The sequence below is a fragment of the Eptatretus burgeri genome, chromosome 6 (assembly GCF_056783735.1).
Source record: "Eptatretus burgeri isolate ZD-2024b chromosome 6, Ebu_testis_v1, whole genome shotgun sequence".
Lineage (NCBI taxonomy): Eukaryota > Metazoa > Chordata > Myxini > Myxiniformes > Myxinidae > Eptatretus > Eptatretus burgeri.
This window is the reverse complement of record NC_140966.1, coordinates 57,201,064-57,228,563: the sequence shown is the minus strand read 5'-3', so window position 1 is coordinate 57,228,563 and position 27,500 is coordinate 57,201,064. Positions and strand designations below refer to the sequence as shown.

At 43.7% G+C, this 27,500-nt stretch overlaps 1 protein-coding gene and 1 long non-coding RNA gene across 3 annotated transcripts in view; one reads left to right on the top strand and one right to left on the bottom strand.

Moving 5' to 3' along the window:
- The window catches only part of SLC38A9 (solute carrier family 38 member 9), a 144,490-nt gene that overhangs the window by 1,197 nt on the left and 115,793 nt on the right, over window positions 1–27,500 (top strand). For both annotated transcript variants that reach the window (XM_085885162.1, XM_085885159.1), the window contains exon 3: window positions 11,250–11,340. The gene's annotated coding sequence lies outside the window, so the exon portion shown is untranslated. The remainder of the gene's footprint in view (window positions 1–11,249; window positions 11,341–27,500) is intronic.
- The window catches only part of LOC147024849 (uncharacterized), a 10,629-nt gene continuing 53 nt past the window's right edge, over window positions 16,925–27,500 (bottom strand). Inside the window, exons 1-3 of the long non-coding RNA XR_015059228.1 lie at window positions 27,474–27,500; window positions 19,670–19,765; window positions 16,925–18,741 (exon numbers count right to left, since the gene is read on the bottom strand). The exon at window positions 27,474–27,500 is cut by the window's right edge and continues 53 nt beyond it. This is a non-coding gene — a long non-coding RNA (uncharacterized LOC147024849). The remainder of the gene's footprint in view (window positions 18,742–19,669; window positions 19,766–27,473) is intronic.

Below are 27,500 nucleotides of genomic sequence, written 5' to 3'. Positions count from 1 at the left end.
TTAAGTGCTGCTTATGATTACATGAAGCAAATGGTTTATATAGATGAAAGGCACAGCAGGACAGCTGGGTAGCCTGAACCTTCTTATTCTGTATTTAGCCCATGGACACGAATCCGACTAAAAATGGGAATGTTGATGAAGTGCTGGAGGGGGTGCTGCATCCTGCAGCTCGTCATGCCTCGTACAAGGAAGTAAACCAAGTTGTCCCTCTACTTGTAGATTGCGGTGGAAACGATCCGATGGTCTGGTACAAATCACCCAATATAACCAAATTATCCATCATAACGAAGGTGCCTCTTGAAATAGTAAACCATTTTGTGACGGTTCCCTTGTGAAATCGTCAATCTTGGGATTAATGGGATATGTAAGTGAAATGCCAAGGTATATGGGCTCTCAGTTAGATTAAGGTAATTGTGAAAATGGATTGCAATGATGAACTAGAAATATGTTACATGTGAATAACAAAACCACCTATCATAACGACATCACCCAGCATGACCAAATAACACTACAGAACCAAACCACCAGGCATAACTAAATCACCCAGCATAGCCAAACCATGCTGTATAACCAAATCACCCAGCATAACCAAATCACCCAGTATCACCAAACCATGAAGCATTACCAAATCACCCAGCATAGCCAAATCATGCTGTATAACCAAATCACCTAGTATAACCAAATCACCCAGCATAACCAAATCACCCAGTATCACCAAACCAGAAGCATTACCAAATCACCCAGTATAACCAAATCACCCAGCATGACCAAATAACACTACAGAACCAAACCACCAGGCATAACCAAATCACTCAGCATAGCCAAACCACGCTGTATAACCAAATCACCCAGCATAACCAAATCACCCAGTATCACCAAACCAGAAGCATTACCAAATCACCCAGCATAGCCAAACCACACTGTATAACCAAATCACCTAGCATAACCAAATCACCCAGCATAACCAAATCACCCAGTATCACCAAACCAGAAGCATTACCAAACCACAAAGCATTACCAAATCACCCAGCATAACCATTTTCTAAGAGACTGCTTCGGCAACTCTGACTTTCTGAAAAGAGTTTGGTATCTGTGATTGACTCGTTATACCCGCTGCTCCAGGAGTCAAATATTGTGCCAGTGAATCACTTGCTCTTTGCCATGGCTGTTGTCGTTTCCTACCCTCAATACCTCTTCCTTCCAACAGGGATCAGTGTTTAAACCACTTGCCCTATGCCACGTGCACTAATAAAACTTACATGTCATCTCCACACCATTGCAAGGAGTGAGGGATTTATTTTGTTCCCATGACCTGACCCTGGTTACCCTGAGCATATATGAAAACTTGAGGGTAATTGGTCAAGCATTTTTCAATTCCATAAGGTTCAGACAGACAGACAGACAGACAGACAGGCATATATACATACATACATACATACATACATACATACATACATACATACATGTAGTGAACAAAAAAAAATGGAAACACTATTTTAAAGTCACTTCCGAGGGCGTTGGGCCACCACGTGCATCAGTACGGCCTGCATGCGCCGTGGCATAGAGTCCACCAAGTGGAAAACGCTATCTCAGGCGTCATTCCAGAATATCCCCTAAATGCTCGATTGGGTTCAGGACTGGTGACTGAGAGGGCCATGGCAGATGGATAACATCAGTGTCATTCTTATCAAACCATTGGTTGACCACACGTGCTCTTTTGATGGAGGTGGGGAGGGGGAGGGGGTATTGGCTTTTGACTTTTGTCACATTTTGTTGTGTTGCAGCCTAAATTTAGAATTGATTAAATTAAAAAAAAAATTGTTACTGATCTGCACAAAATACCCCATAATGACAAAGTGAAAACACGATTTTATAATTTTTTTTTTAACAAATTAATTAAAAATGAAAAGCTGAAATGTCTTGCTCCAATAAGTATTCAACTCCTTTGCAATGACGCTCCAAATTGAGCTCAGATGCATCCAATTTCCTGTGATCATCCTTGAGATGTCTCTACAACTTGATTTGAGTCCATCTGCGGCCAATTAAATTGATTGCAAATGATTTAGAAAGAAACACACCTTTCTATATAAGGTCCCACAGTGGACAGTGCAAGTCAGAGAAGAAATTCCACCATGAAGTCCAAGGAACTGTCCAAAGAACTGACATATTGTTACGAATTTCGGCCCGTCCGGTGTGCGATCGGCCACGTAACTCAAATCGTGACACGTCGCCCACCGGAACGGACAATTCAGTCGTGACCCTCTTGGAACTACCGCCAAGGAGCTAGCCACGGGTGGGGGTTTAACCTCACCGCAACCCAGTCCGCATTCTACCCGCGCGAAATAGGGTGAATCGCAGAATGTCGATATACCTAAGTACCCGCGCGAGTAGCGTACCGAGGAGTTGTACCACGCCACAGGTCGACTCCGGACATGAACTGTGTAAGCAGCTCGTTCCGTGCTGCAGTGTAACCGAGCGAGTTATCGTCGACCTCGACGGTTCAGATGATTTACCGGGTGTTTTATACCCACTATCAATCCCTTACGTGATGCAAGATGGAGCTTTCAATAAGGGAAAAAAAGGGACGCAACGAAACGGGAAACAGTTCACACAATGCACATTTATTTCACACTCACAAGCACGTAAGGCAGTAATGCAATGACACAAAATGCAACAAAAGCAAAAGCACTGCTACCGACTATAATTATTTACAACACTTAAACAATTATACTTGTCGGACGGCGCCACAGCATTCATTCAAAAGCAAAGAAAAGACCTCCCCATAGGCAGGGAGGTAGACGGGGTCCGTGGACCAAATGTGTGCAGAACCTGGAGGAGCGGCCAGGTCCACGAGACCGAAAAGGTCTTACCCGCGTCCTCGTGACGCAATGGCGGGCAAGCCACAATGTCCACGCAGCTGCGCCCCGACTGCGTGCCCCTGGCATGGTCGGTGAGCCCTCTCCGGCGTGCTCCGCGCCAGCACCGTTGGGTCGGCACCACGGTTAGGGTGGGGAATAAACGGAGCCACCGGCACTATCTCAGCGCGGATGGGGGGGAATTGTTGATGCTCACGGTCGAGCGAGAGGAATGGCTGTCTGGCTTGGTCACTTGTGGAAGCGAAGGTGGGTCGATTCCAACGACGAGCCCAGCAACGAGACGAGACGACACCACACTACAACTACTCCAGCTTCGACGACGACCTCTGTCTTCCCTCGACCCCGCCTCCGCGCGAGTCGCCTTGTGCTCGCGTCTTTATAGACCGGAGGAGGAGCCTGTATACAGATTTTAGGATCAAAACGCGATTGGAGGCGGGGCCACGCCACCCTCTGTTCAGCCATTGGCATGGCAAAAAGGGGCGTGAGCCTCTTTTGATCCGAATTCTCTCCCGTAAAGAATCCACATTCATCGCGCTTCGAGGCGGAGCCATACCGCCCGACGCTCGCCCATTGGACAGAGAAAAAGGGGCGTGAACCCTTCCTGATCCGAATTTCTCCCTGAGAGGAACGCATTCGTACCCACGGCTCGACGCGTTCGGCATCAATTACCGAACGGGCCCTGGACAGCACGACATTTGGTGTTGACTGGTGGTGTGGTCAATGGTTGTAGAAGCAGATAGGCGAAGGTGGTGGGGGTTTGCTGTGGTGGTTTGGTGGTTGGCGGGCATCGTTTGGGAATGGCGGTGAAGTGATGTTTGCGGGATGGAGTTGTGGAGGTAAAGAGGCAAGGGTGGTGGTGTTTGAGTTGTCGGTAGCTTAATGGTCCAAAATAACAATAGAGAAAGAAAAAATGGCGAACTCAAAGCGTCGCAGCCCGGATGAATCACACATATTCCCTCTAAACAACAGGTGTGGGCTAACTACACATGAACTTATCAATATAAGTTCATGTGTAGTTAGCTAACTACACACCTCTGGACCCTTTATGGTGTATTGCGAATTTCCACAGCCGTGACAATATAATTGTGGGTAGACATAGATCTGGGGAAGGGTATAAAACAATTTATAAAATGTTGAAAGTTCCCAAGAGCACAGTGAGCTCCATCATGAGGAAATGGAAAGAATATGGAACTACCCAGACTTCCTCGACCTGGCCATCTGACCAAACTGAGCCACTGGGCAAGAAGGACCTTGGCCAGGGAGGTGATCAAGAAACCAATGACCACTCTGACAGAACTACAGAGGTCCTTTGCTGAGATGGGAAAACCTGCCGGAAGGACAACAGACTCTGCAGCACTTCACAAATCTTGGCTTTATGGGAGAATGATCAGACAGAAGCCACTCCTGAGAAAAAGGCATATGACAGAACACCTGGAGTTTGCAAAAAGGCATGTGAAAGAATCTGTGAGAGCATGAGGGAAAATACTCTGTGGTCTGATGGGATGAAAATTGAACTCTTTGGCCTTTGGCTATGTCTGGTGGAACCCCTGCCCAGCTCATTACCCATCTAACACCATCCATATTGTGAAGCATGGTGGTAGCAGCATCATGCTATGGGGATGCCTTTCAGCAGCAGGGACTGGCAGACTTGTAACGATAGAGGGAACAATGAATGGAGCTAGATGCAGGCAAATCCTTGAGGAGAACCTGCTTCAGAGTGCGAAAGACCTCATACTGCGGCGAAGATTTACGCTCCAACAGGACAATGACCCCAAGCATACAACTAAAGCAACACTGGAATGGCTTCACAACAAGAAAAGTGAAAGTCCTTGAGTGGCCCAGCCAAAACCCAGACTTGAATCCCATTGAGAATCTGGAGAAAGACTTGAAGATTGCTGTTCACCGACGTTCCCAATCCAACTTCACAGAGGTTGAGCAAACCTATAAGGATGAATGGGAGAAAATCCCCAAATCCAGATCTGCGAAGCTGATACAGACATACTCAAGAAGACTCGAAGCTGTAGTCGCTGCCAAAGGCGCTTCTAACAAAATATTAACTCAGGGGGTTGAATACTTATTGACACAAGACATTTCAGCTTTTCACTTTTAATTAATTTGTAAAAATTTCTCAAAACATGTTTTCACTTTGTCGTTATGGGGTATTTTGTTTAAATCGGTGGCAATTTTTTTTTATACTTAATCCATTTTAAATTTAGGCTGTAACAACAAAATGTGACCTAAGTTGAGGGGTGTGAATACTTTGTGAAGGCACTGTACTTTCTCTCCACTATCAGTAAAATTGAATGACAAATTAACTGTTTGGTGTGGAGAAACAGTACTGGTGAGACAGGTCAAGCTTCCCCTTAAAAGTTTCTTCCTCTAGTATCCTGATGTTTTCGATGAAAACGAAATGCTATCTATCGATATTGTACACAAATATGGTGGAAATTTTGACCCCCACCATTCCCCAAAGTATGTTCCATCCATGCTTTTCTTCACCTCAGCTGCCCTCACTCCAAACTACCCTGATGTAGTTAATCTTGACAGAAGCACACGTTTGGAAACATTTCTGAAAGCAAAATAATCACGCTCGTTTCTCAACCAAAAGAATAATGCACAAATTGGTGCAAATCCATTGAATCCCTTACAAAAGGGTTTAGGTGTGAAATTAGAAGTGTTAGCAATTTGTTTTAAACCGATTAACAGTGGAAGATTTAGCCTCACTTCGAAAGCACCTATTGCTTAATCTTTATAAGATGCAGGATTTGCCTGCATCTAGCTCAATTCATTGTTCCCTCTATCGTTACAAGTCTGCCAGTCCCTCCTGCTGAAAAGCATCCCCGTAGCATGATGCTGCTACCACCATGCTTCACAATAGGGATGGTACCTACTGCTTAATCTCACATGTATTATGACAAGCATGTGAAGATCATGTGACATTTCCACTGAAATCGATGGTGCAAGACCCGAATAGGTTATCTAAGCAAAGCAGTGCCTAATGAGGTTTGCTTTCTGGTTCATTAGAGTAAGGTCATTAGTCTGCTGGCTCTGTTTTAGGTTTGAAAGTCCGCTTCTTATACACAAACATCATAGAAATGCGATTTATAACAATGTATTTAGGCAATTTCTGATTGGCAAATCAATAATGCGATGGTGGGAGACGGCAGACAAGCAAGAACCAGGCAGACAGACTATGGCATAATGATTTATAAGGAAAATGGACATAGACAGTGGAATTAGCAATAACTAAAATGAAAGCTCAGGGTTAGAGAGAAAGAGGGATAAAGGAGCAGAGGTTGGCAAAATGCTTAGACTTGGGAAGAGTGAAGAGGGGGTGAGGAATGGATTTCTGGATGACCATGTACCTTAAGGTGCTGAAGGGGAAGAGTGGAAGGGCAGAGAGGGCAGGAGGGGCAAGACCAGAATAATAGCAATAAAGGACTGTAAGGTCACTAATTTGTCTGCTGTGAGAGGGAAGCCCTTTGCCTGGAGATACTAATGATCATGAGGGATTTGGACATCACCATTTCTGGCTCCGGGGATAGAGGTGCAAGGGATGAATTTGTTGCACCTACCCACAAATGGATGCAAATTAAAACTTTGAAAACTGTTATGTGCTGTTATCGGTTGAGAAAGGATACTGCTCTGTGGAGTGTTCAAAGTCTCTGATTAGCCCACGATATAGGGATATGTTCAGCCCACAACAGCATCAAGGTAATGTTGAGTCCCAGAAGTTCCACAATTGGAACCTCTGCCAGAGGCTGATTGCAGAAAAAAAATACTGTGAGGATTGCCTGCCCATCCTTGTGCAGGGTCAGAGTGGTGATATGTGACTTGGTTACATTGACCATCAGCTTTCAGGTGATTATCCATTTCTTGTTTTTCTCCAGATATGTCAACAGTGAAGGGGGCTGCAGTCTTCCTGTCATTGAGGAAATAGGTAATTGTAGTGGAGTTACTTATGTGATTGTTCAGAGAGTATTCAAGGCAATATGAGCGTTTATGTCGACTAATAAGAGCATAGACCCCCCCCCCCCGAGAACTGTGCATTGTGGGATGCCACCGGTGCTTCTCAATGTACGATTTCCAACTATGGAATGAGAAATAGTCGCCAGTAAGGATGGGTTATCAATAAAGCCCATAAGCCTCGTGTTGGCTTCGTGGTTAGGGTGGCTTGGGATGTTAGGGTCCTCAGTTTGAGCCTCATTGGCTTCTGAATTAACACCAGGTGGGGTTGACTCAGCCTGTCATCCTTCTGAGGTCAGTGAAATGAGTAGCAGTGGACTGGTAGAGGAGCGCAGCATCAGTGGGATAGTTGTGCCCCAACAAAATGATAGCTTCCTGGCAACCAAGCTGCCATATGCAAGAAGAAGAAGAATAAAGCCAGAAAACAACCATATTTATTACACATTTTCCTCGATGTGGCTGTTTTACATCACAAATCATGCTGAGATTTTCATAGCAAGTAACTAATTATGCAGCTTTTCCTTTTTCCTTAATACAGATGCTCAATGACAGGTGATCATAGAAACATCCTTTTACTGGTCACTCTTATCTGACTTACTTTGAATTTTTACAAGCAACACCATTCTCTCATTGATCTCTCATGGCTCATTGATCTCTTATGGCTGAGGTTCAACTCTCATGGTTCATTGATCTCTCATGGCTCATTGATCTCTGATGGCTCATTGATCTCTCATGGCTCATTGATCTCTCATGGCTCATTGATCTTTCCTGGCTGAGGTTCAACTCTCATGGCTGATCTCTCATGGCTCATTGATCTCTCATGGCTGATCTCTCATGGCTGATCTCTCATGGCTCATTGATCTCTCATGGCTCATTGATCTCTCATGGCTGATCTCTCATGGCTCATTGATCTCTCCTGGCTGAGGTTCAACTCTCATGGCTGATCTCTCATGGCTCATTGATCTCTCATGGCTCATTGATCTCTCATGGCTCATTGATCTCTCATGGATCATTGATCTCTCCATGGATCATTGATCTCTCATGGATCATTGATCTCTCATGGCTCATTGATCTCTCATGGCTCATTGATCTCTCATGGCTGATCTCTCATGGCTCATTGATCTCTCATGGCTCATTGATCACTCATGGTTGATCTCTCATGGCTCATTGATCTCTCATGGTTGATCTCTCATGGCTGATCTCTCATGGCTCATTGATCTCTCATGGCTCATTGATCTTTCATGGCTGATCTCTCATGGCTCATTGATCTCTCATGGCTGATCTCTCATGGCTGATCTCTCATGGCTCATTGATCTCTCATGGTTGATTTCTCATGGCTCATTGATCTTTCATGGTTGATCTCTCATGGCTCATTGAACTTTCATGGTTGATCTCTCATGGCTCATTGATCTCTCATGGCTCATTGATCTCTCATGGCTGATCTCTCATGGCTCATTGCTCTTTCATGGCTGATCTCTCATGGCTCATTGATCTCTCATGGTTGATCTCTCATGGCTCATTGATCTCTCATTGCTGATCTCTCATGGCTCATTGATCTCTCATGGCTGAGGTTCAACTCTCATGGCTGCTCAACAGAAATGTCCACAACCAGCAATGGAATGACAACCTATTCAGGATTGGTCATTTGACACGGAAATGTTCACAATTTTTCATTGGTGCCTCTGTTCTCTCAAAAGCATGATTCTCTACCTTCACCTCATGGCAAATCGACCAGCACCTCATTTTTTTGGATTCAGACGAGGTCACTCTACCCTAGATATGATGCTTCTGCTTTCCCAACAATGGATGGAGGTAGTCGATGACAGACATGAAATCAGAGCCATCTCTCTCGACATATCGCCTGCTTTCGATATGGTCTGACACCCTGCCCTGCTCACCAAACTCTCTTCCTATGGTATCCAAGGCAATCTCCACTCATGGCTCGCAGACTTCCTCTCCTGTTGCAGCCGATGTGTGGCCCTTCATGGAATTCTCTCATCACCTCTTCCTGTCCAGGCTGGAGGTCCTCAAGGCAATATTCTCGGCCCTATTCTTTTTTTGGTTTTCATTCATGATCTCTCCGACTCTGGAAAATCCTCTTTATCTCTTTGCTGATGACTCCACCCTCTGTCGTACCATCCATCATCCCTCAGATTGGCAAGCAGTACCCTCTTCACTCTCTGCAGATCTGGATAAAATCACAAACTGGTCCAACACGTGGAACATGTCTTTCAAACCAGACAAATCTCACACTCTCACTATGTCTCTCCAAAAGGACCATCTGGAAAAAACCCCGATCTACTTTCTCAACAATCCTCTTGAAGAAGTCCTTTCATTCAAGCTTCGAGGTCTCACTATCTGCCCTGATCTTTCCTGAGAAAGCCACATTTCAAGCTGGCCTCCAAAGCCAGTCACCGACTGGGAATCCTCCATCATGCAAAGTCCTTCCTCGGCCCATCTGAGCTCCTGACCACATACAAAGCTTTTGTCCACAGCCTTATGGAGTACTGCTCTACCCTCTGGGCTGGTGCTCCTGCCTCTCACCTTTCTCGGCTTCACGCTGTGGAAACCAAGGCATTTTGGATTATTGGTGTTTCCCGCGATGAAACTGAGTCTTTGGGTCTCTCACTCTCTTACTGGATGAGGGTCGATGGTCGGTGGGCTTTGTGTGTTCTCCCATCTCCTCTCCGGTCTCACCCTCCCCCTCTCCCCTGCACTGTCTGCGATATGTCTCCCCCCCCCCAATATTTCCACAGGGTGCTCAAGGTCTGTCAGCAACTCTTTTCTGGTGAAACTACCAAAATCAAGAATCACTGCTCACTTTCACTCTTTCATTCCTCTTTTCCCCCTCCTCTTGAACAAACTCCCACACTCTCTTCAATCCCACTCTTCCCTCCAGGTCTTCAAAAATAGCTGTTTACCACCACCTCTTATCTTCTCCCATCCAAAACCATGATCTTTTCTACCCCCGCTAATCCACTGCAAACCCACCCCCTTCAAATTTTCAAATTCCCTGCTTTCCTTCCTGAAAGTCCCTGTAGTACCATCTTGTTTACCCCGTGTATCCCACCCTATCCCTCTCCCTTCCACAGATCTCATGTCTGTGTTCCCCACTGTTTTTTCCTTCCCTCCCCCACCCTTCTTGTCTCCTGCTACCCTTGTCGTACGTTCTGTGTGTTGACTCTCACATGAGCATCGGCATGGCATACAAAAGAGAAAACAAATATGTAATATATTATCTGCATCAATGCAAAAGGATATATAAGGAATTTAGACACAGAAGGAAGTCATTTGGCCCATAATGACGACACTCTGTCATCCAATCTATATACAGTTCAGATAATATCAATTATTTTGTTTACACCCTTCATCATCTTAAACATTTCAACAAGAACATCATCAACATCACCCCCTTTCTAATGTATAAAGTCATGTCTCCTTCTGCACCATCCCTTATAGCTTAGTCCAGCTAGCACCTTGGCAAAACCAGTTTGTCTCTTGCAAAACCATTTTGTCTTCTTTGTCCAGATGCAGCACAAAGCTGTGAGGTAGCATCATTAGCTGAGGATGTGGTTGTGCCGCTGATGAAGTGCCCTCTGCCGGTTAGTGCAGTAATTTGGTCATGGTGCTGACGATAGCTCACCTCCTCTTTGCGAAAGACACCATGGGATCATTAATGTCCAACAATGAATGCTGGCAGATGGGATGCCTGTTTAACATCCATCGCCCGAATGACACACACATTGATGAATCACCCTGCCTGGGAAACACCGGAATGGCAGTTTTTTTTTTTTCTAGCTCAGCTGAGATTCAAACCCTGTTCGACGGCTGAGAGTTGAGTATGCATACCTTGATGCCATCCTGCCAGCCCAACATTGGAGATGATATATTTCTGCAAAAGATGGCAGATTTGTTGACCTCCCCCATCACCCCACGAATCATTTGCCTATCCTTCTCTCCCACCATATCATATTTTCTCCCAACTTCTCTCCTTTCTCAAACCACTTCTCCCACACTTATCTGCCATCCTTTCTCTCTGCCATAATCTCCTTCCTTTTTTTTTTTTTTTAAATTTTAACTTCTCAACTCACTCCTCACCACCTTTTTCCTCTGTTGAATTAAATATATTTGTACCTATTTGATTGTTTAGTTTTATAAAAAGCCAGGAACTCTTCTCATAGTCCTCCAACCCCCCACACCACCTTCACACCAAGTTTTAGAAACTTCCAAAAACAGTACAGGAGCCAAAAAAAGTGGAAGCAGATTGGACGAGACCCATGAATAAATCTGCTGCTATTATTTCTGCAAAATAGCCTTTGCTCACATTCGAAGCCACATTTAACACAACACTGTTTTATATGAACCTAATATCATATCATTTGTTTTTATGATCCTGTGTGTTTCAAGGAGAAATGAGGGACGGTGGGGATATGTGACTCGAGCAGAAATACCCATCATCGCCTGACAGACGGGCACCGCCTGGGCAGAGTCAGACACTGTGAGCAAATTGTTTGCAAAATGCTTTGTCCCACCATCGCAGACTAACCAGGAGTTTTGTATATTATGGGGTCGTCCCGTTTCACACTTTTCCGGGACATGATTTGTGTCCATGTCGTGTCCCACCATAATGTCAGTGAGGTGTCGATGTCCCTCCACAGTGGATGGAGGATTGTGAAGGGGGTAAGAGGGTGGAGTGGGGGGAGGGGTGCAATGGTGGTGGGGATTGTGGGAGCGATGGTTAATGGGGGGATTATGTGGGAATGGCAAAGTGGGGGAACCCTGAAAGTTTTACCGTCGGATGTCAAATCCTCTCGGAGTAGATGATTATACATACATACATTCTCTCCATTATAAATAGATGGTGGTTAATTTGATTTTTTGAAATTTGTGTTGATAATTGATAATTATTTTCAGGTGCTCTTGTGGTAACTTCTCGGCAATGGCAACAGGTGTTTGATTCACCGCTCAAATTGTCTGTGTACATATGCTGGTAGCTGGGTAGACATGGTGTTACAGTTTCGAGCAATGGCTTTTTCTTCCACTTAATCGTGGGGATGGCATCCTCTCCAAATCGTGGCGGATAACCACAAGATCTAGCCATCTCTGTTGTTTCATGACCTGCTCTGTAAAATGTTCCGAGCACGAAAGCGAACATTTTCTCGGTCTGATCCACATGCGGGCATTTTGGACAAACCTCGTCCAATTTCTGGCAAACTAAGGGTCTTTCAGCCATTGATGTGGCTTGAAACCATCTTGGTTTGTATTACTTACTACACAAGCACCAACGATGCATCGACATGGCATATTTGTGGGAAATCACAAATTATTCGCCATTTGAGTTAAATCGTACCGCGATGTAACCCATAGACAGTACAGATCTGGTGGTGTACCTCTGTGTGTGACATCACTGCGAATCTGTAGAAGAAGAAGATTTTACTCTTAATCGCAAATTTACCCACTTCATAATTCGGAAATTGGAGAAAGACCTAATATCTATTTTGGAGAGTATCGAGGTAGAGATTAGCATCAAAATGGTCTGAGCCTGGTGTTGGCTTCGCGGTTAGGGTGGCTGGCTTGGGATCTTAGGGTTCTGAGTTTGAGCCCCATTGGCTGCTGAATTAACACCAGGTGAGGTTGACTCTGTCTGTCATCCTTCCAAGGTCGGCAAAATGAGTGCCAGCTTGCTGGTATCCTGTGTCGGAGTAATGACCCATCCAGGATTGTGTCCAATAGCCAAGGAGACTGCTTTGGCAGCACCAACGCTCTGCACAGAGTACGGTCCCAATGGATGAATGGACTGAAAGGTTGGATCTGATTCCAGAACTTAACCAAAATCGAATTGGTTTGTTGTTGCCACCTAACCAACTCTTCCACCTCGTTATGTCACAAGTCCTCCACAACTTTTGGACATAACATGCTTATACATCGTTTTTGGCCCCATCTCTCAATGGTGAAGAATCACCTGAAAAATTCTCGATTCTGGATCCAGATTCAGATCTTCACCAAAATCGAATCAATTGGTCCTTGTCACACACCCAACCTGTCCACCGAGTTTAATCTGAAACCATCCTCAACTTTTTGAGATATCATGCAATGTCGTTTTTTGGCCCTATCTCTCAATGCTGAAGAATCAGTTAAAAATTAAATAATTTTCGTATCCAGATCTGGATTCGGATCTTCACCAAAATTTAATCAATTCTTCCGCGTGGCACTCCGAACCAGTCCACCAAGTTTTGTGTGAATCCATCGATAAATTTTTGAGATATTGTGCGATATATCGTTTGTGGCCCCATCTCTCAATGGTGAAGAATCACTTGAAAAATTCTCAGATCCAGATCTGGATTCGGATCTTCACCAAAATTTAAAGTTGCCGTCCTTGGCCAATCATCGACACACAAAAAAATCAAAACAATTGCTTGAAAACTGTGGCCAAAAATCATTTGACAAACAGACAAATAAACAGGCAGACAAACAGGCAGACAAACGCTACAGGTCAACATACTTGGCAAAAAAAAAAAAAATTCAAATTTTTTCGCCAAGTCTATATCCTTTTCATGTGTTTTACTTCATTTTACATCCTCGTTGACACTCATAGACAGACATGCAGTATGTTTGTGATTTACAACATGCTGTCTTTTGATTAAACCCGTAAGTGAAGCAAGAGGCGCAACCAGGGTTTTCTTTAGTGGGGGGGGGGGGGTACTTGATAAATTACTTGATTTTAAGGTTACTTGATAAATGAGTAAATAGCAGAGGTTCACAAAATATTAAAGTACAAAATCAAGGCGAAGGGGTGAGAGTGCAAGAGTGTCAATGACGGTCTCAAATGAGATGCACCTACAGCGATGCACTCTCTGCCAGTAGTTCTAATCCAGTAAGACAATTTTCTCCCATACTTGAGCGAAGGAGGGGTCTTCAGTCCCATGAACCCACCCTCCCCCCCCCCCAGTTCCGCAAATGAGTGAAGCGGCGGGAGGCACATCTATTATACTATAATTTGGGGTGATTGTTTGTTTGACTTCTATGCACTCCTAAACCACTGAACGGAATGAGTTGAGATCTGTTGGTTGTACTTGGGAGTTGCATGGGAAGTTTTTATGGAGTAAAAAAAGAATTGATACTCCTGGGGGTCAGGATTGGTGGATGACTCCAATTCTCTATGTAAACATGCACGGCATAGTGCCAGTCCTGGTGGGAGGGGGTATTACAGACCGTGATAGGATAAAATACATACACCAATTCTGTGGGAATAAAAATTATCCAGTCCATAAGGACAGGTTCTTCACTCATAATACAAAATAAGGCAGGGTTTTATCTGTCTGATACAGACTTTGGGCTATGAATAGTTATGGTTGACCTATTACTCTGTTAGTGGTCTCATCTGAAACCCTGGCTTATGCTGGAGGGAAACCCAGGTACAAGTTGTATACCGGATGTTTGTCCATATTTACTAACGTCCTTGGATTTCATGTAAAGGTGTACTGATGTACACTCGTGTCATTTTCTTGCACAAGATATATTATGTACAAGTTCCTAAATTATCCTCAAAACATCTCTTTGTAGTGGGATAATTGCAGGAGTATCGGGTTGTCGACGCAGCAAGCTTATCTAAATAGATATTGGGTGTAATCTGTATTTCGGTAAAACATTCTTAAAACATTTATTTCAGGTGGAATAATGAAAGAATAAATGATAGTACACTTGTGATCACTGAACATTGTGTGTTTGTCAGCAATTTGCTCTTAGACACTAAAAATTGCTATGACAATTATATCTGGCTTATTTGCATAATTTCACATAATTTCACTTTCATAAAGTTGTGCTTAACTCAAATAACAGCATTAAAAAAAGCATTCTATTCGATTTAGCTTGTGAATTAATATCACTTTAAAATCATTGGTTACTTCCAGTGAGTTTCCAATAAATCTGGACAGCGAGCCCTTTTTAAAGCCGATTGACACCCCCTCTTTAACCTTTGAACGCACACTATATAGAAATGCCTGGCTGCTGGCAAAGAATAGAAAGCAATTTAAGAAGATATATATTTTAAAATAAACCAGACAGCTATAACTTAAGGAGAAAGAAAGGTGAAGAAAGGGCTGTCTCAAGGAGATTGCTGATCCAGCCCAGAGGCGATGGCAACGACCACTCCATCCACGTCCCCCCACCTGTCTGCCCATGCCGGAAAGACGGCGCGCCAGGATTAAAAGAAAAACATGAGCAGGCTCTTTCAATCAATCAATCAACTCCCTTTTAAGCCCTACTCTTTACGGGATTGGAGGAGATGGGGTCAGGAGAGGTTTAGAGAAGGGTGAGGTGGTGTTCACAACATGCCTCCAGGTGCGCTGATCCTGGATAGATTTTCCTTGTTGACAAATCTTTTGAGACAAGCAGCAGTAAACATATCCTCTCGATTCCTAACTTGCCCGGAAGCTGTATCGGGAGGCCTCTGATTTGTCGAGTGGCTCCACCACTCGTTTCTCATGTAAAAATGTCCAGAGCTGAGTGTGGGTGACAATGAAAGATGCTCTACACGTGTTTCACTTGTCGCACTGTGGACTCTGCAAATGATAAATATATCTAATTTCTACAATGTATTTTACTTTTATTATTTTATTTTGAATCAAAGTAAATACAAAGTTCAAACTAAACTCCAACTTGTTCAATCATTTGTAATAAAAAAAGAAAACATAACAGCCATAAACTGCCTTTACAGTATAACCTCCAATTATATATATATATATATATATATATATATATATATATATATATATATATATATATGTGTACATATACATAATCGAAATTTGCAGAGTGGACATATGCAGCACAAGGCTGTAGGGTAGCATCAATGGTTGAGGGCATGGCTGTGCTGCTGATGTAGTGCTCTCTGCTGGTTAGGGTCAGTCTGGGTGGCAGATGGATGGTTGTTCTTTGCGGATTATGCGGTTTTTCCTTGTAAGACATAATCCATGGCGATACCATGACAGCCAGGAACTGCAATTGATATATCCAGTGCCAAAAGAAAGTCTACAACTCCTTTCAAAATTTTCACCTTTTGTTGCCTTATAGCCTGGAATTAAATTGCATTAAATGAGACTTTTTCCACCTTTATTTACACATCGTAACCCACAACTTCGACGTGAAAAACAAATTCCACAAATTTCGGAAAATTCATTAAAAATGCAAAACTAGAATATCTTGGTTGGACAAGTGTCCACCACCGTGAGTTAACACTTGGTGGAAGTGCCTTTGACAGCAACAACAGCTGTGAGTCTGTTGGGATAGGTCTCCACCAATTTTGCACACCTTGATTGGGTAATATTTGCCTATTCTTCTGTACAAAACTGTTCAAGCTCAGTCAAATTGTGCGGGTAGCGTTGATGGGCAGCAATCTTCAAGTCATGCCGCATATTTTTGATTGGATTTAAGTCGGGGCTCTGACTGGGCCACTCAAGGACATTTATCTTTTTGTTCCTAAGCTACTCCAGTGGAGTTTTGGCTTTGTGCTTCAGGTTGTTGTCATGAGGAAAGGTGAACTTCCATCCCAATTTCAGCTTTCTTGCAGAGGGCAGCAGGTTTTTCTCTCGATTTTTTTTTCTGTATTTTGCTCCATCCATTTTCCCTTCTATCCTGACAAGTGCCCCAGTCCCTGCTGATGAGAAACTTCCCCATAATAGGATGCTGCCTCCACCATGCTTCACAGAAGGGATGGTGTTCTTTGGGTGATGTGCTGTGTTGGGTTTGCGCCAAATGTAACATTTTGCATTAAGGTCAAAAACTTCTATCTTGGTTTCATTGGGATGGGAACACATTGATGAATCACCCAGCCTGTGAAACACCAGTGTGACAGTTTTTTTTTTTTGGTTGGGTCGGGATTCAAACTGAGGCCAGTCCGCCAGCTTCGTTGTGAGCGTGTGTACCTCCAGGCTATCCTGAACCACCTGATGGAATGAGTTGAAAATTGTTAGTTGTGCTCAGTGTGCACTGGAAGGTTTGATGTGGTAAAAATTAATTTTCCTGGAAGTGGGAACATTACAAGAACTGAACCAATGAAAGAAGTGTTTCAAATCGGTAGTTTTATTCTCCGGGTGTTGGTTTTCTGGGATAAAAAAAAAAATCAGTCACCTGAGTTCGGGGTCGTGGAGGACCCCAATTCTGTTAATGTGTATTGTATATCCCATATCGCCATCTCGTGGACGTCTGTATTACAAGTCATAATACAATACACACGGACAGACAGATATATCTCTCTTATAGTATGGATAGTCAAAATGAGCGAATGAAGACAGGAGACCACAGTAAGTGTAAAAGTGAAGTCAATTAAGTATATGAATAAAGTGAGTGTATGAAAGCTTTGAGGTAAGGTATATACTGAAGCAGAGGGTAATGATCGGATCCAGGAAAGTCTCGATACTTTAATCGATTGGGAAATAGATTAACAGATGTAGTTTAACATCAATAAATGTAAGGTGCTGGTATTGGGAAGGAATAATGAAAATTGTGATTACATGATGATGGGGAGAGTCTTGGAGTGTGAAATGCAAGGCAAGGGTCTGGGGGGTTGTAATAGATGCTGGGGGGGGGGGAGGCAAACAGCAGTGCCAGGTAGCTATATTAATAGGGTTTTAGGTTGTATTCATAGGGGAATAAGTTATAAATCAAAAGCAGTGTTAGCTGCTTATACAAGATTTGTTTATATACCATGTATTTATACTGTTGTACGCCACTCCTTCCCAATTCCATATGCAGGTGATGCATGTCATCATCGCCGGGTGCCAAAGGGAGTACTCAGTTTTTACTCCGTTTGCTTTCTTGTTTGTTTTCTTTCTTTCTTGTTCATCCGGGCGATATCTCAGCCATCCTCTGAGCTCAGAAGCTGAAATTTGGAGACAAAAGTGACGATGTGCTTTGGTATGAACTGTATTTTTTATATTTTTTTATTATTCAATCAATTAATTAATTATAATCAATTAATTCATTACTTGTTTATTTTCTTTCTCATCCTGGCAACATCTCAGGCACCTTTTGAGCTCAGAAGCTGATATTTGGACATGACAGTAAACCAGTGATTGGGTTGTAAAGAGTATTTTTGATTTATCGATTAATCAGTTGATTATTTTTATTTTTTTTGATCAATTACTTAATTTTCAAAAAGTTACAGATTCGGATGAAACAGCGGTGGTTTCGCCAATTGATTAAGAAATTAATTATTTTACAATTATTATGCAATTAATCAATCAATTATTGCACACCACTCCCTCTACTCCAAGTTCTGTCTCCACGTGCTGCATGATGGTATTACCAGGTGCCAAAGGCACCCCAACTTTGTTATTTATTTATTCGGCACGGGAGTGGTGTACTTTGAATGTACCTCCACTTGTTTTCTCTTTTTTTCAGATAAAACAAATAATACATGAAGCCAAAATGGCAGACAACAGTCCATTGACAGTGGAATTGAGGCTCGTTGTTATGGCGAGGTACCAAGTGAGGAGAAACACAAACAAGATGATGAAACAGGTACAAGAAGACTTAGAGGAGCGTTTTCGCAAGACAGCACCATCAAAATTAAATCCTCATCTTCTGGAAAAAAGGCATTTCAGCAACTATAAATTTATTACTGTAATATATTATTACTCCTGGGACTGATGGCTCACCCTGGTAGATGGTATAAACATATCTTGTATAAGCAGCTAAATCTGTGTCCTGGGACTTATGACTCATCCTGCAGATGCTTTGGAGAAAGAGAGGTGTGGGGATATTGGGTTGTGTGCATGGTATGTAGCTTGTGTGTGGATGGTTGATGATACCATGGAATGGTGCAGCACAGTCATGATGGGCCAAATGGCCTCCTCATGCACCAGAATTCCTTGTGTAAGTTGAGAGTAGAGAGGTAAATCTATGGGGATCAAGAAAACGGCAACATAATCAAGAGAAAGGAGTGATGGTCGAGACATAAGGTGCAAACAGAAAACATTCACAATTATATCTCACACACACACACACACACACACAATAGTTATTCCAAGCGGTGATCAGTATATCCATAGGTTGAAGCCAGTGGCTGATATTAACGAAATGTATTTGGATATTTAAACTTTAAAATTCAACCAACACTCGTTTTCTTTTTCTACGTCATTCATGAATCATGAGCACCTGGTTTCTGGTTTGCATGATTTCTAATGGTGCTGCAATGCCATTGATACAGTGCCAGCCTGTAGATCAGGCAGGATTTTGCATTTTTGAACAAGGCACCTGCACACAACTTCTTTACTAATCTTTTTGAATGGTAACGTGAAACCTTTATCAACAAGCCGATGCTGGTTTCATGACCCCATCAAAGGACAACACACATTGATGAAACGTCTTGTCTGTGAAGCACCAGGATAAGAATTTGAAGTTGGCCCGGGAATCAAACGCAGTCCGTGCACCACCTCTGAGCAATCCTGGCAGCTGTTTTTTTTTTGTTTTCTACTTCGAAACTACCCAAGAGCTAACAGACTTATTGTTTAACTCTCATATATGGATGGTTTGCCAAAAATGGTGAAATAATTTTAGGACAACATAACTTTTTTTTTAAGGAAAATAGATTTGCTGCTTAAAAGAGCGAAGACAGAAGAAAATAGATAGTCAAGCCAAATAATGGCAATGACAAAATGGTCACTGCTCTTGTGTTCACTCTACTGTCTGGCTTTTGTCTGCACTGCCATCTATCAATATCTTTTTTCTTTCGTATGCAGCGCAAGGCTGTGGGAATAATTAGGGGCATTAAGCAAGTAGTGCTCGTAGAATTTAAGGAAGAAACAAACATTGAATTATCTTCTTACCATTTGCACTCTGTCAGCTGATCTACATCTCGCGGTGTTTGTACCAAAAAGGAACAATGCATCATCCCAGCATGGACACCTAGTTCACCTGCACCACTAGACCCAAACAAAATCGGCGGTCAGGTAATGGAAGCACAACTTCCGAAAGTCAAAGTTAACTTATGGAAAATAAAGTTGCAAATCAACAATCAACTCTTTCTTTTTAACAAAGGAACATTACTCATGATTCTTGAATTTTATACTATAATTCAGTCACGTGGTTTATGTTTCCATTCCACGCAGCTTGGTCATCCCAATTCACTTATAATATTATTATGTCGGATGAGACTGGGGCCACTGGTTGCATCAATCGTTGTTTGGATCGCAGCTGTGCCGCTGATGCAGTGCCCCCTGTTACCAGTAAGCTGGTACTCATTTTTCCGATCTCAAAAGGACGACAGGCTGAGGCAACGCACCTGGAGTTGTTTAACCAGCACGCCAGGGGTGCGAACTCGAGACTCCAAGATCTTAAGCCACCTTAACCGTTAAACCAACACCATCTTATTTCCAGTTCACTGTTCTAGGGCAATCAGGAAACCAAGAATTGATCACCAACAAGATGTCCGCTATCTTTATACAATTTTGTCAAGCATTGCAAAGAAAACTCGAAGGGCACTCGGTGGTGCACATACCTCCACCACGTAATGCCTGATCCACGAGAACATATCGGGCCCATTACATTTTTAAAATATCATGTTATACTAGTATTATATCGTTTTTGGCCCCATCTCTGAATGGTGCAGAATCAATTAAAAAATTAAATAATTCTCGGATCCACATCGGCATATTCACCAAAATCGAATCAGTTCGTCCTTGTCACACACCCAACGTGTCCACAAAATTTCATCCGTATCCGTCTTCAAATTTTTGAGATATTCTGCACACAAACAAAACAAACAAACAAATGAAATTGCTCGTTGAGCAAGGAATTGCCGGAATAACTTTGTCATATTTCGATGATCTCTGAAAAAACAAAAACCTGCAAGTCAATTTGGTTCCTTTTAGTCGATAGTGCTGCTGTTTAATGAGTTATAGCACTTAGTTTGGTCGTGATCATAACTTGGAAGTCAATCGGACTTGAAATGGCGTTTTTATCGCAATTTGAAAGTTTTGACCCGACCCCCCCTGACATTCGACCCCCGACCGCTAAGAAGGGTGTTGGTGTGACACCCCAATGAGACATATGGTTGGATGCAGAATTGGAAGATACACATTTTGGATTTGTGTTGAAGTCGACACGACCATTTTAGCGGACGTTATTGTGAAAATAAGAATTTCGGTTTTTCGGTGACCTTGACTTTGACCTTTGACCTAGATTCACCAAAAACGACAAGTGTCTAAGTTGGACCATGGTCGACCTCAGTACCCAGTTTGGTCATGATCGCTGAAACGGTGTGGCTGCTACAGGGTAAACAAACACACAAACAAACAAACAAACAAACAAACAGACAGACACACAGAATGACACACACAACCGACCAACATAATTCCCGAAATCCGAAGGAATCCCGCAATTAACAAACAGACAGAAAGGGGTGAAAACAAAACCTCCTCCACCTTCGGTGGCGGAGCTGTAAAGAGGTCGGCTCTTGAAGGGAGCATGGCTGTGCAGCTGAAGATAAAATAAAATAAAAACATTCATAAAAGTTACCTTTTGTCCTCCAACCAGTGTGGGCATGAATCTGTCTTCAAGTTTGGCATTTCTGCTCACACTCGTCATCCATCAACTGTCTGTTTCATCTCCAGGTACTTTCCCACCATAGTACGGAATGGCATGCAATTTGGATCAAAACTGAGACATGGAAGTGAAACTGATTGATGAGTTTAAAAATACATACACTTTTGCTTTGTGCCTTTTCTTGTACTTTATAATAATGCATATATTGGTATTATAGCCTGTTGTCAGCTCACTTAATGGCTGGGCTGGTGGGCTTGGGATCCTAAGGTCCTGAGTTCAAATACCACTTGGCTGTTGAACTAATACCAGGAGGGGTTGACTCAACCCGTCATCCTTCCGAGGTCGGCAAAATGAGTGCCAGCATGCTGGTATGGTATTCTGTGTCGGAGTGGCGACCTGTCCAGGATTGTGCCCAATAGCCAAGGAGACTGCTTAGGCGGCACCAACGCTCTGTACAGAGTATGGTCCCAATGGATGGATATATGGGTACTGGAACCCAAACTTAGAAACTGTCCAAACTTGCTTGTGTATGATTTTACCCATAATGCAGAGCCTGTGTTTAATTGTGTCGTTTTTAACAAAGCTGTCCAATTGCTTTTGTCAGGATGGTCCTATCATGAGTGCCCTTAGGCCACAAATCATTTGCAATTAATCACTGGTTTTGACACAAATCCAATTTTTTTATTACGGACCCTATGGCATCAAAAAGATTCCTCCAGTACAGCATATCAAACAAACAATTTCAACTGGAGCACCTTGCCAACATTAGAGCATTGAAATTGTATCAGATGAGGCAATAGATACAAGTTTTTGCTCCAACTTGCCGGCTCGATGATAGCAGACGCCATTTGCATTTTTGCCTCCTTCATTCCCAATCCGTTCAGAATCCTATGTGAGCACGGGCCACTTGCTAGTCATGGCAAATTAATGATATGTTAGGAGTTGGCTCGAGGAAAATAATGCTGGAAAACTTGCCATGTTCATTTGAGAATCCTATTCTAAAACCAATTGGACCACTCCAAGACATCTCGAAGCATTACCTAAAGGACATAGTCACAACAGAACAAAATCCATCATCAAACTCACACTTGCTCTTTCCTTTTTTTTTTCTTCTTTTTTTAATACATTGTCGAGGCTCATGGAAAACTAAGACACAGAACACAACACAACATAACAAGGGCAACAGCAGGACAAAGGAGAAAAACCAATAGCAGGACGGAGGGAGAAGGTAGACTGAGACGAACAAACAAGGGATGCGAGTAACGACGAGAAGCCTGGCATTGGCTTAGTGGTTCGGGTGATGGCTTGAGATCCATTGGCCACTGAATTAGCACCAGGTGGTTGACTCAGCCTGTCATCCTTCCGAGGTCGGCGAAATTAACACCAGTGTACTGATACTAGGGGCACTGCATCAGCAGCATAGCCACGCCCCTCACCAATGGTGCAACCAGCAGCCAAAAAAAAAACAAGGGCTGCACACAAAGGGGAGGGAAGTAATGACGAGAGGGAAGGGAGAATGCAAGGCGTGGACAAGATGGATACATTTAAGCAAATTTTGGGAGGGTTGTGGGTGGTTTAACGGGTGTATAGAAGATCATGGCTTTGGATGGAGGATGACCTGAGATTGTGGTGAACAGCTGTTTTGAAGACCTGGGGGGAAGAGTGACATTGAAGAGAATGTGGAAGGTGGTACCACAGCCAAGAGAAAAGAGGATCAAATGAGTGGAGGTGAGCAGTGCTTCTGCATTGAGGCAGTTTCACGAGGAGGGATTTGTTGGTGGAACGCATGCATTCTGCAGATACTTGGGGAAGTGGGACCGAACATGAGGAGCACAGAGAGTGCAGGACCAGAAATGAGGCATAAAAAGACAGAGAGACCACTAACCTGTCGGCGATGGCGAAGCGATAGACCCACAGACTCAGCTTCATCACTGGAGAAAACAATGATCTTGAAAACCTTAGTTTCCACAGCGTCAAGCTGAGCAAGATGTGAGGCAGTGGAGCCAGCCCAGAGGGGAGAGCAGTACTTCATAAAGCTGTGGATGAAAGCCTTGTAAGTGGATAGGAGCTCAGGTGTGCTAAAGAAGGACTTTGTACGATGGAGGATGCCCAGTTGGCATCCGGCTTTGGAGGCCAACCATCAAATGTGGCTTGTCAAAGAGAAATCATGGCGAGACTGAGAGTGAGTCCCAAGAGGTTTAGTGACTGAACCCCTTCAAGATGATTGTTGAGATGGTCCTTTCGGAATGAGAGAGAGAGACAGAGAGAGACAGAGAGAGAGAGAGAGAGAGAGAGAGAGAGAGAGAGAGAGAGAGAGAGAGAGAGAGAGAGAGAGAGAGAGAGAGAGAGAGACAGAGACAGAGACAGAGAGAGAGACAGAGAGAGAGAGAGACAGAGACAGAGAAAGACACAGAGAGAGAGACAGACAGACAGAGAGAGAGAGAGAGAGTGTGTTGAGATGGTCCTTTCCGGAGGAGAGAGAGACAGAGAGAGAAAGAGAGAGAGAGAGAGAAACACAGAGACAGAGAGACAGAGACAGAGAGAGAGAGAGAAAGTGTGTGTTGAGATGGTCCTTTCGGAAGGAGAGAGAGAGAGACAGACAGACAGAGAGAGAGAGCGAGAGAGAGAGAGAGAGAGAGAGAGAGAGAGAGAGAGAGAGAGAGAGAGAGAGACAGAGAGAGAGAGACAGAGAGAGACACAGAGAGACACAGAGAGAGAGAGACAGAGACAGAGAGACAGAGAGAGACAGAGACAGAGAGAGAGCGAGAGTGAGAGCGAGACAGAGAGAGAGGCAGAGACAGAGACAGAGGCAGAGAGAGAGACAGAGACAGAGAGACAGAGGCAGAGACAGAGGCAGAGACAGAGATAGAGACAGACAGAGACAGAGAGAGACAGAGAGAGCGAGAGCAAGAGCGAGGGACAGAGACAGAGAGACAGAGATAGAGACAGAGAGACAGAGACAGAGATAGAGACAGAGAGACAGAGACAGAGACAGAGACAGAGAGAGCGAGAGCGAGAGACAGAGACAGAGAGAGAGACAGAGAGAGAGAGACAGAGAGAGACAGAGACAGAGAGACATCGAGAGAGCGAACGGGCCTAGAAAACTGCCTTGGGGTACTCCAGCCTTGCAGGGAGAGGAGAAGAAAGTGTTTTCTTTGAGAGCCACACACTCGCTACGAGAGGTGAGGAAGTCAGAAATCCAAGAGTGGAGTTGGCCTCGGATTCCATTGGAAGACAGTTTGCAGAGCAATGCAGGATGCCAGACTCCATCAAAAGCTCGAGATGTGTCCAGAGAGATGGCCCTGATCTCATCTCTGATATTGAAGCCCTCCATCCATTGTTGCAAGAGTATAAACAGCATGTCCAAGGTAAAGTGACCATGTCTGAATCCAAATTGATCATCTTGGATGAGGTTTTTGGAGAAAAGGAATTATTTTATGTTAACTGTGATGATAGATTCCATGACCTTGTTGATGATTGGAAGTAAGCTAACTGGTTCGTAGTTAAGGGGATCCATTTTTGCATCTTTTATGTAATGCTGTGATGCTGGCTGATTTCCAAGCAGATGGAAGATGATCTGGGTTAATTGACAGGGTGAAAAGGGCAGAAGGAGGAAGGGTAAGAGCAGTCGAGCAGATTTTTAGAACATGTGAGCTGATGCCATCCGGTCCAGTTACAGTCAGAATTGAAGGTTGTCAGAAACTTTTCGCAATCTCAGGCGCAAAAGACACAGAATTCAGGAGCAGATGGGTACAATTGGGAAGGATGGGTACAGAGAGGGAGGGGTTCGGGAAACAAGATATTGAAGCAAACACAGAATTGAGGAATTTTGCCTTCTCACGAGCGGAGTCGGCTGTGGTGCTATTTGAAGTGAGGGAAGGGATGGAAGGGGAGCATACACCAGAGAGAGACTTGACAAGGTTCCACCAGGTTTTAGAGGAGGGAGACAAGTTTTAAAGCTCATTCTTGAAAATAGACAGTTGATGTTTTCTGGTTCTACTGAAAGTCGACCCACACTTGTTGTGGACTTTATGGAATGATCTTCGGTTGCCTTCAGTGGGATTTGCCTTCCAGGAGGAGAATGCAAGTTGTTTTAAAGCAACTGCCTCACCACATGATTCAGAGTACCAAGAGTGGGAGGATGGGTAAGATAACTGAAGACGAGATGGGTTGAATCTGTGCCTAAGAGAGAACAGGTTTCTGTGGAAGAATTCCCAGGCTGAATTAATATCAGGGGTAGTAGATTTTGGAGACCAGTCCTGAAATGTGATGGCTGCTTGCAGTCCCTGCCAGTTTTCCTGAGTGAACTGCTAGACTCGCTGCCACTGAGGTTGTTCTCTGAAAATGGCCAGAGAGATGTTGACCATCACAAGCACATGATCAGATGAGCCAATTGGGAGAGAGGATGAACAAGATACATTGGCAGGGAAGTTGGTCATCACCAAATCCAGAAGGGAAGATTTTCCAATGGGAGAAATCTGGGTGGGAAAATTTACAGATCGAGTCAGTCCTCGAAGTCCTTTGCAAACGTGCTATGGCTGATGAGAGAGGTACCAACACCCAGCCAATTAGCATGGTGACAATTGAAGTCACCACATATGAGGAAGAGAGAGTTGGGATGAGTGATTAAAAGTTGGTCCATGTCATCTGAGCGAGAGAAAGAGATGTAGATGGAGATGGAGTCGTCACTTTTGGGAGGAAGGTACAACACACAGACAAACATGAGGTGTGAGTAGAGGGGAAGTCGCAGCCAGAGGTACTACTAGGGTTTGCGAGTTGTAAGAGCAGTACATGGAGAGTGAGAAATGGAGTTTTTGATACACAACACAATTCCGCTGCTAGGATGGGGTTCAGGTTATTCAAATAGAAGGAGACAATCACCAGAGAGAGACACTAAAGAGTCAGGGATGTTTTGTGTGAGGAAGGATTCTGTTAAACAGATGATGTCCAGTTTATCGGCAGCAGCCTGGAATGAGAGATCTGTCAGGTTGGAACGGAAGCCCTGGATGTTTGAGGTCCACTTTGAGTGTGTGGCGTGTGAGGGATTGTTTGAGTGCATGGGGTGCAGAGGAAGGTTTGAGTGTGAAGGCTGTGGGGGAAAGTTTGGGTGCACAAGGTATGGGGGAAGGTTTGACTGTGTGGGGTGTTGGAAACTCGGTGGAAAAAGTTGAAGGATCGATTGAGGTTATGATGGACAATGTAGATGTGTCCTTCAAAAAGCAGGACAAACAGCTCACAGAGTTGGAGAAGGCGAGTGAGGAGCAGTCGAGGACGGAGGAAGTGAAATAGTATGTGGAGACGTTGCTCCATAGAGTGAAAGAGGACATGGAAGGGAGGAGAAAAGAGGTGAGGCCCCAGCTCCTCCCTAGCATTTCGAGGGTGGAGTGAGGGGAAGCATTGAGAGGATGGGTGGCAGATGGAGGCAGAAATGAGGGACATGAAGTTTTGAGGGGCTGGGGTGGGGGTGAATGCTTTTCCTGATTCCATCTTCCCAAAACAGAGATAAAGATCATGGGATGGGGGATTATAATGCTTGTTAAGGGCATGGAGAAATGCTGTAATGTATGAGTGGGGACGAGGACAGGGGGAGGTTTATGGATGAGGTACAGATCAGACAAAAACCTCAGAAAAATAATCACTTTGAAGAAGAAGTGGAGACGTGTATCGTGGTGGAGAAGGAGAGCATGTGCAGCATGTGTGAAGAACCAAGGGATGAAATGTATTCTTAAAAATATTTATATTGAAGTGTTTATATTTAATGTAGATTCCGTTTGGAGGGAAGAGGGGGTTGAGGGAGTATCGAACCAGAAGCAGAAGGAAATGTAAAAGAAATGACAATGGTTATGGGGTGAAATTAGGTATAAAGTTTCTTGTTTGTTTGTTCTGATTTTTTGAAACGAAGACAGGAAATAGGAAACAGGAGAGTAGTGAATGCGTGCGGAAAACCTTCGGAGTATAAGGCTTTATTTAACTTGATTGAAGCCTTCTCTACAAACACAAAAGGAATACACGTGCAGTCAATCACCACAAAATAAATCAGCAATTAGCCAGCATAAGCACGGAGTCCGGTATACTCTCAATTCTCACCATTCAACGAGCACCAAGTGAACCACC